Source organism: Loxodonta africana, chromosome 4 (genome assembly GCF_030014295.1).
Source record: "Loxodonta africana isolate mLoxAfr1 chromosome 4, mLoxAfr1.hap2, whole genome shotgun sequence".
NCBI classification, from domain to species: Eukaryota; Metazoa; Chordata; class Mammalia; order Proboscidea; family Elephantidae; genus Loxodonta; species Loxodonta africana.
In genome coordinates, this window is record NC_087345.1 from 40522744 (window position 1) to 40543365 (window position 20622).

Consider the following 20622-nt stretch of genomic DNA (forward strand, 5'->3'; position numbering starts at 1 on the left):
GAATCAAATCTGTTGCCATCGAGTTGATTCTGACTCAGCCACCCTGTCGGACAGAATAGAACTGCCCCATAGGGTTTCCAAGGAGCGGTGGCTGGTGGATTTAGACTGCCAACCTTTTAGTTAGCAGCATGAGCTCTTAACCACTATGCCACCAGGGCTCCTATATCATCATTATTTATTATTTATTCTAACACAATAGTAGGGAAGGGATACATATGCTTTTTTTGTGAATTGGTAATATTATTAGCTATATTTGACTCATTTGGTTTTGCTATGTCAGCAAAGATATTTTATAATCCAAAGGAAGCTACAGTGTTGGCAAAGAACAAAACTTCAGAAATCTATGAACAAGCTGAATAAATAAAGCCCAGTAAAGGTGTTCAATTTCTAAAATGTCTGAAGAGGCACTAATGAATCACACAATTCTAGTCCTGCTCATGGTAAATTCATGTCAATATTCACCAGTTTTTTTTTCCCCCATACACAGGAACAGAAAGAAAGAAAAGAGGCACAATTGCCGAATCACTCCCTTCAACCACGGAAATGATTTTAATTACCAATTCATCTGTTGGCAGGCTCTCCTGGCAGATGTACCTGCAACTTGGAAAGAACAAATGAACCAATCCCTTACTCCAGAGCTGCCAGTGAGAGTGCTTCCTGAATTTGCTCTCAGGAAAGAATCCTGGGCAACAATACATCTGGCACTCTGCTCGAGGAATTTGTCATGTTGCTGACATGTGCAGCCTCCATTGTCCACACCACCCTGACAGCAGGTCCTTTATATTTCAAAGAAATTGCAGTCTGAATTAATATAATTAGAATGTAACTGCTCTTCACTGCAGAAACTCCTCATTTCCAGGAGTACAGATCTGATAGCTCGTCTGTGCTCAAAAATCTTCCCCATGATGGCTGTAGGGGAGCCAGCAGACAATAAAATGATGGAGCATAGACTATTTCATTGGCCTTTTTAAATATTAACTAATAGAAATATAGGAGGAGAAGAAAGCTGCCCTATCTCTGGCATATCTCAATGAAAATATCTTTCAAGTTTACCGGCCTTTTATAAAATATTTACTATACGATGTTTGAAGTGAGGAAAAGAAATGAAATAGGAATGATTATGTATCTTCCAAAATTCAGTTACCTGAAGTAGAGTGGATGATTCATAGAGAAAATTACAGAATTAAGAGGCGGTTGGAAAACAATTCATTCTATACTATCTCCTCTTTGAAGAGTTGATATCACTAACCAAGCGATTGTCACCAAGTAAGCAGTAAATTGGGTGCAGGATTCTCCAATTCCATTTTCCATTATGTTCTTACAAGTATTCGATTTTTGATATGGTGGAAACTGACCTCAGTACCTTTTTTTTTTTTAAATAATATTGATTCACATTCTCTCAATTAAGTTGACATTCTCATCTTGAGTGACTCATTTGAGAGGGTCAGTGATCTGACATGTGTATGTAGGCTGATGCTTACGGCCTCTTCTCTGAAAAATATCAAGTCTATCATTGTGCTTACGAGCACTTTGGGTTAACGAGCACTGAGAAGGGATAATGCTTTCCATTTTCTTGTTTTTCATAGAAGCACCTATTGATCCTCACCCGAAATTCTGTGTCAGGAACTACAATGATAGAAATATGGAGAATGAATAAGGCCATGCAAGAATAGGGGTAGGGTCTTGTGAATGAGAGAAGATTCCAGGAGATAAATATCAGTGACTCTTTTAATTTTAAATCAAATACATTTTATAGACCAAATATATCATGTTAAAGAGCTGTAGCCTTCGGTTCCTCTTTACAAATTTTGGCTATACCCTTTCAGTCAGCATTCTAGCAGAGTCTGGAATGGTTTCCTGCTTCCATGTAGACCTGCAGACTGCCTTCCTCTCCTCCCCCGGCCTGGATAGATTGACTACCATTTTGTTTTAACTCATCCAGTGGTTCTCAGAATCAGATGTGCTTCAGAATTATGCATACGTCTGCAAGAGTGGGAGGGACTAGCTAGAATGCAGTTGCCCAGGTCCTACCTCAAACCCACTGAAGGAGAATTTTCAGCTGTGGTGTCCAAATTATATAAGTTGAAAACCACCCCAAATGCTTCCGATGCACACCAAATTGGCCATCTGTAGACCAATGTTCCATTTCACTGATAGAAATACCCCGGCTGATGACTTAGGCAAAATCTTTCTATAGATGATATGTGTGAATTTTAAAATGAAGACATTTAATTTATGTAAATGAAAATCCATTTAAGATGTTTTGAACCAGTGGTTTTTAGAGGGGCCTATCAGAAAGTTTCTCAGGCTCCCCCCAAGTGTACATAGTCCCCTTCACCTTTGCCCTATTATTGATGCTTTGTGGCCCAGTTTGTTCTGTGTAGGTTAGAAAAAAATGTCAGTAACTCACAGTTTCAGGCCATTTACTTTGCAAACAAATATAATAGTGAAATAGGGATTTATATTTTAATGTAAAAAAATTCTTGAATAAACGATTGCCCCTTCTCTCCAATATATTTGACTTACTACTCTGAATGTTTAATTTATAGGATTGTGCATTTTAAACATATGTTTAGACAATCAAATATATCCACATATAGAAAATATCAGGCTTGCAGGCAAGGCCCATCCCTCAGACATGGACACTTGTGGGACTTCACCTCTGTTTTCTCTAAGAAATGAAAAAGTCAGACTAGAATGGGGGAGGTCTAAGGAATTCTTGTCCCTAGTTTCCTAGCTTTCACCAGCTCCTGGCTCTGACATTGTATTTCTTATTTTTAGTGACCTTAATAGAATTCTCAGGGGGAGGGTGGTAGGTATAAAGAGGATGGAGTGGAGGGGATCCTATCTCCTATATGGCCAAAAAAATGTGGAATAGAATTGTCGTGGGCAATACAGCTTGGCTTATCCAGGTGACTCCCAGGACCCAGCCTGCTCCGTTGACACTCCAGAGGACTTTCTTCTGAGGTTTGCCGAAGAGCTTGCTCTGCTGGTTGGAGAATTAATTAAATGTTTGTGGCACATACAGTAAAGCTCTCTACTACTAGTCAAACGTTTGGCAGCTCAGACCTATCCAGAGGTGCCTTGGAAGACAGACCTGTCGATCTGCTTCTGAAAGTCACAGCCTGGAAAATCTTATGGAACAGGTCTACCCTGCACACATGGGGTCACCATGAGTCGGAATTAACTTGAAGGTAACTAATAACTACAATAACAGTGAGGAATGTAGGAAAAATAATAAGAACGTTGATTTCGGAATCAAAAAGGTAGATTAGAATCCTGCCTCACTAGCTGTGTGCCCTTGGGCAAGTTATTTAATATCTCTCAGGCATTTTTCTCCTCTGTACAATGGGAGTACGATCTTTCTGACACGTTTGTGGTAAGGATTTATTAACATACATTCTGTAAAAGTACTTAGCAAAATGCCTGGCATAGAGTAGGTATTAACACAAGACATCTAAGCTAACAGTATTATTGCTGGTAGAATAGTGTGGTGGTTACAAGCACATGTGCCTCCTAGGCAAACAGACTTGAATTCGAATGCCCTTAGATTTTAGGCAGAATTACTGCTATTGGCATTTCTAGCACTAAGGCTAAATAATATTTTTAAAGAATTTGTTGGGCTCCCTTAAATTAATACTACTATACTCAAGAAATAAATTTCAATTACGTCTATTTTCATGATTTATTAGCTGAAACCCCCTAATCATTGCCTTAGGCTTCCAAGCTGTTTTTTTAGTTTGTAGGAATTATTAAAAAAAAAAACAACTCAGAAACAATTAATGTTCACAAGAAAGTAAGAAATCTCTGCAGCGATGTTTCATTTGATCCTCGTATTTTTCTCTTCCCTGAAAAACCAATGAAGAATGGCAGTTTTATATGTAAAACAGTAGTTAGCCTTTATATGGGTGACATTTTCCTAAAAGCTTAGAAATATTTCACATTTGCAGAAAAACACCCTGTTCCCAAGTTGGATCTGATTAAAATTCAAATCTATATTAACATCTCATTACTTTTTAAAAACATGAATGCCACGCTTAATGGAAAATACTCAGTGTCTGCCAGCTCTGCTCCTGTGGGCTCCCTAGCAAGGCCGTCCTGGGACCCAAGAGGGTTGGGCCACAGCTACATCCTTGTTAAAACAATCACCCAGTATGAATGCTGGCCCTCAGTTTTTCCTTCCTTTCCCCTCTCCCATCCCTACATTGTTTTAGCTGCCAGCCCCTTAGAATTTTCTCTGAAGCAAGGGAAAAGGAAGGGCAAAAATGACTTTGAAAGAATAACATTTCTTTCTCCGGACTTAAATAGAACACTCAGTACCAAACATCCTGCATTTTCTCTTAATTGATGACACACTGACTGTAGTAATGAGTGAACTAAAAACCAGGAGTTGATGCTCAAATAGGTATTGTTTTAGCTACATATTACCTGAAAGAGTGAAAGTTATTGGAGTATTTTAAATTACAACCTGCCCCCCATCCCCTACACACTCCTCTCTTCTCATTCTGCTGTGCATTTGTTTTTCCCCCGTTGTACTTACTACTTTCTAACACATGTTTATATTGTTTTCTGTCCGGCTACCCTGGTCATAATGGAAGCTACTTCGCGGAAGGATATTTGCCTATTTTGCTTACTGTTGAATTCCACTGTTCTAAGAACAGAGCCTGGCACAAAGTGTTATTGTTTTCAGGTCCTTTGAGGCAGATCCAACTCATGGTGACCTTATAATTAGCAGAAGGAAACATTGCTCAGTCTTGCGCCATCTTTATGCTGTTTGGTGTGTTTGAGTCCATTGTTGTGGTTATTGTGTCCATCCATCTCCCTGAGGGTTTCCCTCATTTTCACTGATTCTCTCCTTTACCATTCATGACGTCCTTTTCTAATCATTGGTCTTTCCTGATGTTCAAAGTATTTGAACATGTTCAAAGTATTTGAGAGGGTCTTGCCATCATGGCTTCTAAGAGCATTTTGGTTGTATGTCTTCCAAAACTGATTTGTTCAGTCTTCTGATAGTCCATAGAATAGTCACTATTCGTTGCCAATACCACAGTTCAGACCCATCAATTCTTCGTCTGTCTTCCTTTTTCATTGTCCAGCTTTTGTAGGCATGTTGAAAAAACCATGGACTGGGTCAGGTACACTTTAGATATTCAAAGTAGGTAAAGTAGGCAGTCAATAAATATTTGCAACTTGAATGAATGAACTAGTTTTGTCCTCACTATCCTTTCCTACACAAGAAGAGGGGAAATAACTGATAAAAAGAAGGTACAAAAACATTCTATAAATACTGTGTTCTTATACTTAGTATAGTGGAGCCCTGTTGGCACAGTGGTTAAGTACTACAGCTTCTGACAAAAATGTTGGCAGTTCGAATCCACCAGTCGCTCCTTAGAAACCTGAGGGGGCAGTTCTACTCTGTCCTATAGGGTTGCTATGAGTTGGAATCAGCTTGATGGCAAGGGTTCTTTTTTTTTTTTTTTTTTAATACTTACTAGATATATTTGAAAGTATAGCTGTATTTAGAATTTATATATTTTAGTTGGTGAGGGAGAGCTAAAGATTTGATGAAATAGAAATATCTGCTTGTCATTCTCTATCCTGTTACTCTGCTTTCTTTTTCTTCAAAGCACTGACTACGCTTCCACCCCAACATAATACATAACTTTTTGTTTATTTTCTACCTCCCTTTATTAGAATTAAGCTCTTAAAGGGTGGGATCTTGTGTGTTTTGTTCATTGCTGTAGTCCCATAGCTTAGAACAGATTCTGACACATAATGAGCACTTAGCATGTATTTGCTGAATAAATGAATGTTTTAATGAGTGTTTTGTTATCAGCTGTATCCAAACCTGGTCTTGATTTCATATAGGCCCTACGACATGATAGGACACCAAAACTTTTGGTACTGTTGACATGGACAACAAGTGGGGAGATGAGAAAGGGAAGAAGATGACCAAGACCACGCTAATATATTATGTTTTTTGTTCATAGTTAAAAAGATACCACAAAATCATTCATAGTATAGTAAAGAATAGCCGAGAGACTGTGATTTGGATCCTGGACCACTCGCCTATTTTCAGAATAAAATGAGATAACTTCTTAATTTTTTTTATGTCACATTTTCATCCTCTGCAACATTAAAACAATGTTACATAACCTAAGAGGAGCCCGTGGGTGGTCCAAATGGATAAGCGCTGGACTACTAACTGAAAGGTTGACAGGTCAAACCTAGCCAGAGGTACTTCGGAAGATAGGCCTGCTGATCTGCTTTCAAAAGGTCACAGCCTTAAAAATCCTTTGGAGTGTGATTCTACTCTGCACGCTTAGAGTTGCCATAAGTCAGGACTGACTCGACAGCAACTAACAACAACAACCTAACCTTTGAGTTTAGAAGGATAGAAAGGGCCTAGCGCATAGTAGCTGGTCAGTAAATGTTAGGTATCATCGCCATCATCGTCATCATTGTCCAGGGGTTGGCAAACTACAGCTTGTGGTCCAAACCTGGCCTGTGGCCTGTTTTTGTAAATGAAGCTTCATGGGAACACAACCATGTTCACTCACTTTCTTACTGTTTGTGGCTGCTTTCACACTACAATAGCAGCACCAAGTCATTTCGTTACAAGAGATCATATGGCTCATAAAGCCTCAAATATTTACTATCTGGTCCTTCACAGAAAAAGTTTGTGAACCCTGATCTAAAATATGGCCAAGCAGCTATATAACTAAGCTCATGGTCATCAATGCCACTCAAGGTGTGCTTCATGGACCAGTTTGGTCCACAAACCATTTGTTCGTGGTTAAGTACAGAAACTCAGAATGTTTATGACCTTTATAACACTTTGATGTGTTGTGATATCCAAGCGCATGATTTCAGATTTTACGGATGTGTTGATTCACAACAGATTGGAAATTTAAAAAAGCCCAGTCCTTCCTACTCAAATGGAATGTGGTGTTTTATCATGAGGTTTTGTTATAGTGGTAACTTGGTAAGACATGTTCATGTGGCTTCAGATGGGAACATCTGGGGGCCCATCAGGTGGGAGTGACAAACAAATCCTGAGATTGCAAGTGACCTGGGAAGGTTAATGAGTGAGCACATTAATAACGTCATGCAAATGGATTTTACGTACAGATGGATGGGCCAGCCACAGTTCACTTATCAGCTAGTACAGTTGTAATGTGGTGTTTCATATCTGAGAGAAGGCAGCCACATTAGGATGTTAAGAGTGCCTCACATACATATATGAATGAATTTCCTTTTGAAATAAATGTATTTTAAGTCGATAAGTCATCTTCTCTGAAGAGTGAGCCAACAACTTTCCTGGAAATGTAGCAAAACAACAGTTCTATGATCAGCTTTGTCGTATGTATGCATAAGGAAAAACAAAACAAAACAAAAAAAACAACAACTGCAGACTGATTTTTTCCTTTTCTGTTTTGGCATCGGATCCAAATAGTAAAGCCTGCCAGAAAAAACAGACAAAATCTCAGGGACAACAATGCCCATTATGTGTGGGATAGTTGCTGCCAGACTGTGATTGCTGGCCAGACGTTAACCCCTCTGGTGTCTTATGGAGGGGTTTGAATCCAGACACTCTCAGAATTTTACAGGTACTCGTGATGTGAGACCAGATGATTTGTAATGATTTTTGTAATAAAGGACTATTGTGAGAAGGAAGCATGAGTCAAAGGCCACATCTCCATGTTTCCTGAATGCTGTCATGACTCAGCCTGGTAGGCAGACATCACCATGATCTCCTTTGTGTTCCCCTTTGTGGGCCTGCCTGGTCATGGGCGAGAGGTACCTGCCCCAGCTGTGTTTTCACCTCATTATCAGAAAAGGAGAGTGGTAAATTCTGTACTTATGGCAAAGGTCCTCACAGAGAAAACTGTGTGGGTTTCTAGAATCCACTACCTATAGTAAAGCTTCCAGAAAGAAGACTCATTACGAACTCTCTTGTGATCACCTTCTTTTTCTCTGATACACCTCCCATAGGCAGTCTATAGCTCATTTTGAGACTTCAGATAAGCAGAGACCAACGCAGTTTACAACAGGAGGATGACAGTATGTATATTTCATTTGTTCTTTAACTTCATTCTTCAATTCATATTTATTGATAGTCTACTGTGGGGTGGCCAGGAACATCAAATTAATTAAAATTATTATGTTGTTGTTGTTGTTGGGTGTTGTTGAGTTGATTTTCAGCTCCTAAGCACTCCATGTACAGAGAACTGCCCCATAGGACTTCCAAGGCTGTAACCTTTACAGAAGGAGCCCTGGTGGTGAAATAGTTAAGCACTGGACTGCTAACGGAAAAGTTGGTGGTTTGAACCCACCAGCCTGTCCGCAGGAGAAAAGACCTGGTGATCTTCTCTAGTAAAGATTAAAAGATCACCAGGTCTCTGGTAAAGATTAAAAAAAAAGATTACGGGCTAAGAAATGCTATGGGGCAGTTCTACTCTGTCCTATAGAGTTGCTATAGGGTCACTATGAATCAGAATCAAATCAACGACACACAACAGTCTTTATGAAAGCAGATTTTCAGGTGTTTCTCTCTCGGAGCAGCTGGGTGGGTTTGAATTGCCAACCTTTCTGGTAGTACCCAAACACTTAACCTTTGGGCCGCCAGATTTCCTTCATTATACAGGTAATTATAGCTACCATTTATTGAGAACGTATTGTATGCCAGCATTATGCTAAATGTTTTACATATACATATTTTAATTCATTTAATCCTTTCATAAATTTTATGAAGTAGCCCAAGTTTACCTATTAGTAAATTGAGTCACAGAAAGCTCAAGGACACACAGCTAGTCAATATCAGAGCTAAGGTTCAAATCCAGGTCTGTCTGACACAAAAGCCATTCCCTTATTCACTTTGCTAAATTACCTTTCCAAAGATGACTTAAAAAAATAAATAAAGAAGGCATTATACCTACTCTTGGGGTTCATATTCTGGCTGGTCAAAAAGGCATGTAATGCAGAATGAAAAATAGCTATAATATATATAAAATGCCACGATTAATTCTGGTGGAGGATGGGAAAAGGTGGGATAGGGTAGAGCAAGGCCTCACAGAGACAGCATTACTTGACCTATGCTTGCATGTAGTGTGACAGTCACTTGACATACAGAGAAAGGGGGAGAAAGGAAAGGGCAGAGGAAGGGGAGAGGAGTGTAGACAGAGGAGAGAAGAGGAGAAGAAAGAAATCAGCTGGGCACCCCTTTGTTGGGTAGAAGAGACCTGGACTGATTCAGGGGTGAGGAGACATCAGAGTTCCTGGGTCGTACAAGCAGTTAATGCACTCGGCTGCTAACCAAAAAGCTAGAGGTTCGAATCTGCCAAGAGGTGTTTCAGAAGCAAGGCTTAGTGATCTCTTTCCAAAAAAATCAGCCATTGAAAACCCTTCTAAATTGTTGTACTGGTGAATGTTTGGGTGTATATTTTCACCACAATTAGAAGAAAGAAAAAGAAAACCCTATGGAGCACAGTTCTACTCTGGCACACATCGGGTAGCCGTGAGTTCGAATTGACTAGACAGTGTCTTGGTCATCTAGTGCTGCTGTAACAGAAATACCAGAAGTGGATGGCTTTAACAAAGAGAAGTTTATTCTCTCACAGTCCAGTAGGCTACAAGTCCAAATTCCAGGCGCTGACTCCGGAGGAAGGCTTTCTCTCTCTGTCAGCTCTGGAGGAAAGTCCCTGTCATTAGCCTTCCCTTGGTCTGGGAGCATCTCAGCATAGGAATCTCAGGTCCAAAGGACATTCCCTGTTCCTGGCACTGCTTTCTTGGTGGTATGAGGTCCCCATGTCTCTCTGCTAGCTTCTCTCTTTTATATCTCAAAGGAGATTGGCTTAAGACATGATCTAATCTTGTAGGTCTCATCAATATAACTGCCACTAATCCATCTCATTACATCATAGTGATAGGATTTTCAATACACTGGGAAATCACATCAGATGACAAAATGGTAGACAATCATACAATACTGGGAATCATGACCTAGCAAAGTTGACAGATATTTTGGAGGGCAAAATTCGATCCATGTGACAGACAGCAACTGGAAAGGTAAGGTAAAGGAGAAATCTGACTTACAGAGTGATTCGACCATACAAATCCAAGGAACTAGTCAGTGGGAAAATTTTTCAATATTGTGTCCTCCGTTATCATGTACCTATCTTTCTTCTCCTTATTCTTCTTTGATCATTGTCGTGCCTTACCAAAAGGGGAAACAGCTTAGGTAAATTGCAGGTGATAACAACTGCTGTGAAAACCACAAGAAAAATTGACAAAGGCAGCCCTCCCCCTCTGCTTTCTATAATAAGGCACACTTATGGCATCACTTTATTGTAGGGGTAACGGTATCCATCAGCCTAGAAGTGAAAAACCCAGGCTTTGATGGCATCCTGGTATTGCATAGAGAGAATAAGCAACTGATATATTCGATTCTCTTCAGTTGTATTGTTTCACCCTGAAGGGCATGGCTGCCTGATTCTTTCATTGAAGATAGAGGAGTGTAGCATTCACAGACAACCCTAGCGAGGATGACAGTGACAAAGGCAATGTGCTATCTGAGCACTGTTAAGTAAAGTGACCATGTATTCAGCCAAGGGAGGCCTTTCCCTAGCCAGAGGAACAATCTGGTTTCCAGAGGGATGTAGAACAACGACATCACAGCCAGATTGTTCTTAGCCTTTGGCTGCCCTGTTAGCACTAACGAAAAGGAGTGAGCGTAAATGTGACCTGCCTTGTTGCCACCCAGAGTATCACAATTCTTTCAGGTTTCACTTTGAGAAATTGAGATCTACCTTTGAAACTCTTGGTGTTAAGATTCCGGGCTACAATGATCACTGGGATGTTCATTTGCAATAATTCTGACTTTTGTGTATGTCTTAAAAAGGGATCCAAGGGATTTCCTATATTCATTACAAAGCTCTCCCAGGCTTCACATGTTCCTATAAAATGCCTCTGACATATAACTTCTTACAGATTTCAAAAATGATGTCTGGTCTCTAGGCTTTAAAGTTCATCATGTGACTGAATATGATTATGGGGTATTTATGTGAATCTTTGTCTATTGTATCAAAAGAGCATGAAAGAAAATGCCCATCATTAAAGCCCCAACGTGATTGGATTGGCATGGGGAAAGGGGATGGGGCTGGCATGGGAGAGAGGATCTGATTCTGGGATTTCATGAAATCGGAAACAATAGGACAGCTGCTTTTCCATAAACAGATTATTATTATTTCTACCTAGACAGCTTGATAGCAGCCATTATCTCCTTTCTGGGTGTCTTATCAAGTTCCGGCTGTGTGCTGCATGGATGATAAGGAATGACAAATGTCACCCATGGGATTTCCAAGGATTATTTCCATGCACTGCTGTTCAGCAACAGCCAATCCCTTAGAACTGAGAAGTAGTCCTATTGTTCACGCTGGACGGTTGCTATTCTGACTACACTAAGAGAGTAGAAAGAGGACGCAGTTGCCATTGTGTGGAAGATTGAAATTTCATTACTCTCAGCGAAAGTTCAAGCAGTCTTGATTTTGAAAAGCAGAATCGTCTTGGAATATCTTTGAAGGAGGAGAAGGCAAGTGAAGGAAAGAAGAATGTAAAGAGCTCTGAGCTCTTCAGAACTATGAACCCACTGCCGTCGAGTCAATTCTGACTCATAGCGATCCTATAGGACAGAGCAGAACTGCCCCATAGAGTTTCCAAGGAGCGCCTATGAGAGAGTATAAAAAGAAAGAAAGGTATACTTCTTCCAAACACTGAAACATAAAATGCAAGGCTTATAAGCCTCAAAGGAATTGAGTAGTATCACTTAAGCCATGATTTCTGGTGATCCAGTTGTGTAATGTGAAGACTCCGTTCCATATAATGCTCATCAGAAAATAGCTAATTTACTGAAAAATTTTTAAATCAGTTGTCTGTTTCGTATTAAGTTCTTGATTAACATTAACCAGTTGTTGTTGACAGATCCTTTTTATCCTGAATGAAAACTAAATGTTTTATTTATAGAGGTAGATGTGCTGGCATTAAACACTTGAGAAAAAAAAAATACAATTTTATTTTATTTTTGTTCCAGTATCTCAGTTTCTCCTAGAGAAAAGACTGTATTAGGTAAAACAAAACAAAAGTGTGTGACTAGCCTATATTGCATTCATACAGAATTTCCAACAAAGTGTTGAGAGTGCTTGAGTATACTTTAGAGGCTCACAGTTTTTGGTTCGTGTTGCTGTAAGTTGCTTGGAAGAGGGTCTGATCGAACTTCTTCAACATTTTAAATCACGTGCTACTCTGGAATTGGAAGTTCAAAAGAACAAGGTACTTTGCTCTTAAACCAACAACTTCCTAAATTAGCTTCGAGCCATGGAATCATTAAGATGGGAAGTGGGAGGATGTTGGGAAGGTAAAGGGCAAAGAGAGGGCACAGAGGAAGGAAGGAGGATTTGGGAAGAGAGCAAGGGGGTTTTGACTCCCTTTTGGAGTGTCAGCTCCAGGACAGTAAGGGCCTGCTCCTTATGTTTCTAAGGTACCTTAGTGACCCTATAGGACAGAGTAGGATTGCCCCATAGGGTTTCCAAGGAGTGGCTGGTAGATTTGAACTACCAACCTTTTGGTTAGCATTGGTAGCTCTTAACCACTGTGCCACCAGGGCTCTAAGATACCTAGTACAGAGCAAGTAGTCAGGAGATAGTTGTTAAATTAAGTAGTGAGAGGGTGAGAAATGGAAGAGGAAGGTATAGAGAAAAAATGGTTTTAGTGTTAAGATATGCAAAGGACCATTCCCCCAACTAAGCAAATTATTTTAGGTTTTTTGGCCTTGAAATATTTATTAGGAAGCCTAGAGCTTCTCCAGCTTTAATGTATATATGAATTACCTGGGAATCTTGCTAAAATTCAGATCCTGATTCAGCAGGCGTTTCAGTGAAGCCCCCAGGGAATGTTGATACTGCTGGTTCACGGACTATACTTTGAAAAACTACATAATAGAGTAAGTAACACAAGGGGATTAGGCTGGGAGTCATGAGGTCTGAGTTCTAATCTCTGATATCAATCATCTGTATTTTCTAGCCAGGTGATTAGTTTTCCTAGCCTCAGTCTCCCCAAATATATAATGAGTATGTTTTTTTTATGTTGCATCTACACAATTTCTTTTTTTTTTTGTAGCACTAATACTTTAAAATAATAGTAATAAACAAGACTACTTAGAGAATGCTCAGTCTAACTTTGTGTCTAGAATGCCTACTAAGTATCAATTATTTTCTTCCAAAGTTCTACAGGTAATTTGGCATAGCTGAACTGTGAACCGTATTTTCTGGTTCCCTGATTCCTAGTATAGTAATTTTCCCTTTATTCATTTCTTTTATCACTATTATTATTATTTTAATGGAATGGCTACATTTGCCTGATACAGTGCTAAGTGTTAGGAATATAAAGATGGGTACATTATTATGTTTTATTACTAAGTTTCTCAACTGATTACCTGAGATCTTTCCATGTTACAAGGTGATAACCAATTAACCTAAGCAAAAATATTAAAAATATATGTATATTAGTAGGTGTTAATATGCTAGACCTGCCTCCTCTGTGATATAACATATTAATGGCCACAGTGGGTTGATTGAAAACATGGCTTCAATTCTTCGACTCTCCATGTCCACTCTCTTTTCTGTGGGTTTGCAGCTTGTTTTATCAAGAGGTGGAATTTATTTTCTACTTCTTGACTTTGTGCTGGTCTTGTGACTTGCTTTGCCCAATAAAATGCAGTGGAAGGGAAAATGTCCCAGTTCTGATCCTAGGCCCTAAAAGGCCCTGCCGGTTTTTGTTTCCTCCTTTGGACCCAAACTGCTGCCATAAGAATTAGTCTGGGATAGCCTCCTGGAGGATGGAAGAACACACACACACACGCAAAAAAACAAACCCACTGCCGTCGAGTCGATTCTGACTCATAGCGAACCTATACACAGGGAGGGACCAATGGTCTCAGCTGAAGCTAACCAACTTACAGCTAGCCAAACCGCAGATACACAGGAAAGCAAGGGCAACAGAGTCACTCATCCCAGTCACAGCTGACCACAGATGCACAAGTGACCTTAGTTGGGACCAGGCATACCACTGGCTGATCCATAAACTTTTGACCAATAATGCAGGTTAATTATTTTAAGTCCCTCAGTTTTGGGGCACTTAGTATGCAGCGTAGGAGCCCTGGTGGCGCAATAGTTAAGAAGTTCAGCTGCTAACCAAGAGGTCAGCAGTTTGAACCTACTAGCTGCTCCTTGGAAACCCTATGGGGCACTTCTACTCTGTCCTATAGGGTCGCTATGAGTCGGAGTCAACTTGGCCGCATCAGGTGTATGCTGCATAAAGCATAGCTACTAGTATAATCGCCTGCTGGACACAAAGCTTTGACTTAGATAAATGACTCTAGTTTGTTTTTTTTTTTTTCCTGGAAGATAACAGGTAAAATATTGTGGGGGTGACATGGTTTTTGCCACCTCTTGCATATTTTTGAGCTACTTCTCACTTATAAAAGGGGGAAGTTAGCTTGTATTATTTCTATTTTGCAGATAACTGAAAGCGATGCACAACGATGAGAGGAGATGCTAAGTCTAGAGACTTCTATTGCAGAATTCTCTTCTCTAAAGGAGGCATACAAGACAGAGCTAAGGTCTGAAATCATAAACTGAATGTTTGAGTCCTGGTTTTGCTGTGTATGTTTGTTACCTGGAATTTCACTCATCTTCTTGGTAAACAGGCAAAACAACAAGTGACTTCCTCCAAAGGTGGTCATGAGAATGAACAGATGTTGTAAAGATAAAAATGCTCTGCCAGAGCTTCAGTGGTGTACAAATAGTACTGCTTTTGAACATCATGCTCAAATTTTATTTTATTTTCACATAATGGTATCCAGAATTCACTGAGAAATCTTAACTCCCTTTATAATAATAACTACCATACATGCATTTTGGAGTTTTCAAATTGCTTTTATATAAATTATCTCATTTTGATTCTCTAATGATGACATTTCCTTATTTTGCAGATGAGAAACCACCACTCTCTTTCTAAATGGTGGTATTTATAATGCTGAGATCATGGACAGGTCTTGCTAAGACTGGGACCCCACCATATAGGAGTTTTCGTTAAAAAGAGTCAAACTTGATGAATAAATCAGATCTTTGGCTTTTATTACCTAATATAAACCTTACCCAACATAACTATTTTACCCCATTTCTTTTCATAGCGGTTATAGTTTAGGAGATGTCACTCCTTTTGTCCCTAAGACTTTTTAAAATGAGCAAAAGACAATGGTATTCTGAAGTCATATCTTGGCCTAGTATTTATATTCTTATGCCATCGGATTGTCTCTTTGATGATGGTAATGGACTAAAACATATAATTTAAATTATTATCATTAGAGGCTTGAGCCAAGAATTTTTCTTTTTAATTTTGTAGTAGTCACAGCTAATGATACAGGTACTCGGCTCAGGCAGTATCTATCTGAAATACGTACAACGGCCTGAGTAGCTGATGCATGTTGCCTGACCCTCAGCCAATGGTTTAAGCTTTACTCGATGGGTAGGATGAGTCTTGGAAGGCATTGCATTTCCTTTGTTCTGCTTAATTTTAAGTGCTATATGCATTTTGGGCATAACTTGTAACTGTTCAGGTACATCATATTTTGATAGTGTGAAAGACAGTTACTATAGCTGTCATTTATTGAGAACTTACTATGGGAGAGCCAGCATTTTAAGTGTTTCATTAATTTTCACAACAACCCACCCAGGTGAGTTTTGAGGGAACTGAGGCACAGAAAGATTAATTGCCCAAAGTCATACATCTGGTAGATAGCAGAGCTAGGCTTTTTAGCCCAGGCCACCTGAATAGAAAATTCCTATACTAGACAGTAGTGTTTTTCTTGTTCCACAGCCTTTCTTTAAGTAAATATCAAATAAAAGTGTTGTGTATCAGCCTAGCCATAGCACTGTTACATCATTAAAAATAGTATGTGTTCACAAGCAGTCTGTCTTTGGTAGGTGCCATTGAGTCAATTTCAACCATAGAGACCTCATGTGACAGAGTGGAACTGCCCCATAAGATTTTTTTTTTTTTTTTTTGGCCTTAATCTTTATGGGAGCAGATTGTCAGATCTTTTTCCCACAGAGCTGCTGGATAGGTTCGAATTGTCAACCTTTTGACAAGCAGTCTAGGTACTATAAATTCCTTACAGAAATCTTCTAGTAATCAATCTTCAGTACAGTGTTTCCCTTTGTGTTAGACATGTTGAAGGACGTAAAAAAGTCCTCTTAATGGACCTGAAGATTTACAGGAATAGATAGTCCTTCCGGGAGTTGGGTGGATAGAATTGATTCTATAAAGTCTTAAGGTCAAAGTGGGGAGTCTATTGTTAGTAGCCCTTGAATTTACTTCACTTCAAGTCCATATCATCCACATTTCGGTTGGGTCTGACAGCCCTTAAGATATGGTATGCTTGCCTTTAACTTCAATTTCTCAACTTGGGGAAGCTCCAGACTATTTCAAAATTTCTTCTCATGGTCCTGTTGTCCACATTCAGGGTGGATGAGTGGTCTCCATTTCGTTCCAGGTCAAATCAGGTGCAGAACTCAACTACTTCTCAGGTTTCCAAAAGGTATCCAAAACACATCAAGCATTTGTTGAGTTGGGGAGATTTTACTGAAGTTATTTGGAGGGCGGCATATCACTGGGAAGGAACACATCACAAAGCCCGTATCTTTCCCCCATTTAAATTGACCCTCTCTCCCTCTACTTCTCCCCCTTTCATGTCCCATCTTTATTAGTTTCCTAGGGCTGCTGTACCTAGGGATCAAAAACTAGGTGGCTTAGAACAACAGAAATTAATTTTCTCATAGCTCTGGAGGCAAATCCAGGTGTTGTCAGGGCCATGCTCCCTCTGAAGCCTCTAGGGGAGAATCTTTCCTTGCCTCTTCCAGCTTTAGGGTCTGGGTGTTCCTTTTCTTGTGGAAGAATAACTTCAGTCCCTGCCTCTGCCTTCACATGGCATTCTTTTCTCTGTGTCTCTTCTTCTGTTCTTATAAGGACACCAGTCATATTGGATTAAGGGCCCGCCCTAATCCGGCATGACCTCATTCAATGAGCCAATTTCTAAATAAGGTCACATTCTGAGGTTCTGGGAAGGACACGAATTTTGGGAAGACGTCATTTAACCCAGTACATCCTTCATTCTAGATTAATCCCCAAACCCTCCCTATTCAAATCTATTCCTTTTTTTTTCACAGTAGTTTTTCCCTTCCTCCGATGTTATGGCAGCAACCAAAATTCAGGTCCTCAGCCTAAGCTTCTAGCCCAACCATTAATCAAGCTACTTTTCTGACACAAACAGTCCATCTGCTTAGAGAAATTCCTGTGCTATATGTCCAGTAAAATTATTTCCTAGATGGCCTGGCTTCAAATCTTGGCTCTACCACTTACTAGCTGTGTGAATTTGAGTAAATTGCTTAATATCTGTGTAAAAATGGGTTGATGATAATACTACTCCTTAGTGTTTGCCTTAAGTCAGATGCTCCAGAAACAGATTCTGAGACAAATATTTGCATGTAGATGGCTCATTGGGTCAGGGAGGGGCTTTTGGGATCAGCTCTGTAAGGGAGTGAGAAGAGCAGGATGGGGCAGAAGTCGGCCTGTGATGTAGCTGCAACAGAGGCCTCAGCCCATCCCACAGGAAGCTCTCTGGAGATAGATGGTCCTTTAGAGCTATCTCATCAAGGCAACAGGGCTGAGCACTTTTGTCCCTTTCTACCCAAAACAACTGGTTATCGGATGCCAGTATCCCTAGTGAGTCAGTTCCCTTTGGACAGAGACAATTTCTGGACAGCAACTCAGTTCTGAACAGTCAGCCACTAACATTTCTTTGTCAGCTGGGAAAAAAGCACCTTGGTCTTGCAGGGGGTTTCTGAATGACACTCCACAGCATTTACTATAGGCTTATTGTGAGCATCTACCACCCATCTGTCAGTTTGTCCTACTGTGGAGGCTTGCATGTTGCTATGATGCTGGAAGCTATGCCACTGGTATTTCAAATACCAGCAGGGTCACACATGACAGACAGGTTTTAGCAGAACTCCCAGACTAAGACAGACTAGGAAGAAAGCCTTGGCAATCTACTTCCAAAAGGTAGCCAATAAAACCCTATTCATCACAGAACATTGACCAAGACTTAGACTTGTTTACTTTGGACATATCAGGAGGGACAGATTGCTAAAAATGAACACGATGTTTGGTAAAGTAGAGGGCCAGTAAAGGTAAGGAAAACCCTCAACAAGATGGATTGACACAACGGCCAAAACAACGGACTCAAAATTGCCAATGATCATGAAGATGACGCAGGACTGGGAAAGTTTCATTCTGTTATATGTAAGTTTGCCATGAGCGGGAGCCAACTCAAAGGCAACAACCAACAACTATTGCGAGCATGAAATGAGTTAATATACAAAGTGTACTTGAAACTGTACCCGGGATTTAGCAAGTGCAGTGCCAGTCACTAGATGCAAGATTCAGGTTAGCAATCCTAATGTTTGTGTAGTTACATACAGATTACAAAGAAATTTCACATAGATTTTTATCTTTACAAAGGCTCTGTAGGTGAGTGAAGTAGTTCGTTAAGTTACAATTCTTTACATGAGGAAATTGAGGGTCCAAAGGAAATTGACTTTACATAATAGTTAGTAGGCATCAGTTCCTGCCCCATTATCAGTTTCTTTCTCTGTACTCTCCTCACAGCTAATTTATGAAGTTACTCAGACCCACTTGTAGGCTTAGTCCCACCAAGCCTTATCTTAGAAAGGGACAGTTTTAGGAGTTAAAATGCCTTAGCCTAACGCCCTAGGAGTCCCTGGGTGATGCAAGCAGTTAACACTCTCAGCTGCTAACTGAAAGTTTAGAGTCCACCTGGAAGTGCATCAAAAGAAAGGACTGGTGATCTACTTCGAAAAAATCAACCATTGAAAACCCTACTTTGAAAGACTTGGGGTCACCATGAGTCAAATGGACTAGATGGCAAGTGTTTTTTTTAGTCTAACTCCTTGCAGCTGGCTAGGCCCTACTCTTCACATATTAAAGTTACAAAGATGGCTTATGGGGGCAAAGGCGTTTCACTAGAGAAGGCTGATTGGCTGGCTGTGAGAGCCTTTGTGAGCATTTATCTTAGTGTATTTTTTGTATTGCTGTGTATGTCTGTTTTTCTACTTTGAAGACCTGATTTTGTGTCTTTTGAGAGTAGAGTAGACTTTGAGGGACGTATCACACTAAATAAACACAGAAGTGACTGGGATTTAAACCAGGAGTATGCTTCATTAATTTACTCAAATATTTGAATCCCTAGAGCAACGTATTTTTCTTGCTATAGGCAAATGTATCAGACATTTGCTTGGTGAACAGAACATCAGAGCAAAGACTTGGTTGACCTTAGGAAATATACTTCCACTAAGATAGCTGGGGGCCCTGCCTAGCTTGCTCTAATATTTTGATCTGCTGACCAAGGACCCCTCTCCCTTAAGGTTGGACACATGCTATTAGTCTTGCCTTTAGGATCCCCATTTTTCTGTGTTCCGTGGTTGACCAGCCCCTCTTTTAAGATGTCACATTAATAACTGTAATGAGTTTATAAGAAAGGCCTACTCTGGCCAGATGGCCATTCTGCCTCCTTGGAGAGATTTTGCATATCTCTGTGCTGATTTTATAGATTAAGTCTCAGAAGGCAATGCTATGTCCCCTGTTTGAGGAGGCAGCAGAGTAAGCAGAATGTTTAGAGCTCAGACTCTGAAATTAGGTTGCCTAGATTTACATCCCAGCTTGTCTTCTTGGTTTTTTGGGTTGTCTTCTCTTACTGCGTGACCTAGGGCAAGTTGTTTAGTTCACTGTGCTTTGGTTTTCTTATCTACAAAAAGGGAGCGATAATAGTTCAGACCTAATAGGGTTGTTTAAGGATTTAATGAAGTAATTCCTATAAAGCCCTTGGAAAAGTGACAGCCAAAAAATAATGGCTAATTAAATATTTATTTTCCCTTAAAAACAAATAATGAATGAATATTTATTAAATGTTTAGTATATATCCAGCACTGTTATAAGCCTTTTACCTGCAAATTGTTTAAATCTCACAAAACTCAGTAGGCTGGAAAATATTTTGAGACTCTTTTATAGATAAGGAAATTGAGACAGAGAGATTAGAAACCATAGCTAAGAGGAGAAGCAGATGACCTGGGAATAAAGTATATCACCTACTTGTTCCAATCCTGCAAACAGGCTTCATCGTTGTCCCCTGTTCCTGAGTTCTTCCTTTGGTAACATGGTTCCTCAAACTGAGGCCTTATGATGCTCCTTCTAAACCCACAAAGAAAACACTAGACCTTTCCATGTCACTGGGAAGATGGAGCTCTGCTATGTACTGTTCCGTATCTCTCTTTTTACAACCTGCCTGCTTCATTATCTGGGCAAGACCCTTTCCTGGATTTCTCCCTTACCCCAGATTGACCCAACCAGCCAGGGCTCCTCTGACTCTGTGTTCAAATCCCCTGATACCAACTTCTATGTAATTCTTCACCTGCTCCCTATTGTAATTCC

At 40.0% G+C, this 20622-nt stretch overlaps 2 long non-coding RNA genes across 2 annotated transcripts in view; both read left to right on the forward strand.

The window, feature by feature from the left end:
- Positions 1-2648, forward strand: part of LOC111753173 (uncharacterized) — a 38539-nt gene extending 35891 nt beyond the window's left edge. The window contains exon 3 of the long non-coding RNA XR_002788056.2: positions 488-2648. This is a non-coding gene — a long non-coding RNA (uncharacterized LOC111753173). The remainder of the gene's footprint in view (positions 1-487) is intronic.
- Positions 2649-5576: 2928 nt separating this feature from the next.
- Positions 5577-20622, forward strand: part of LOC111753172 (uncharacterized) — a 76281-nt gene continuing 61235 nt past the window's right edge. The window contains exon 1 of the long non-coding RNA XR_010321727.1: positions 5577-14674. This is a non-coding gene — a long non-coding RNA (uncharacterized LOC111753172). The remainder of the gene's footprint in view (positions 14675-20622) is intronic.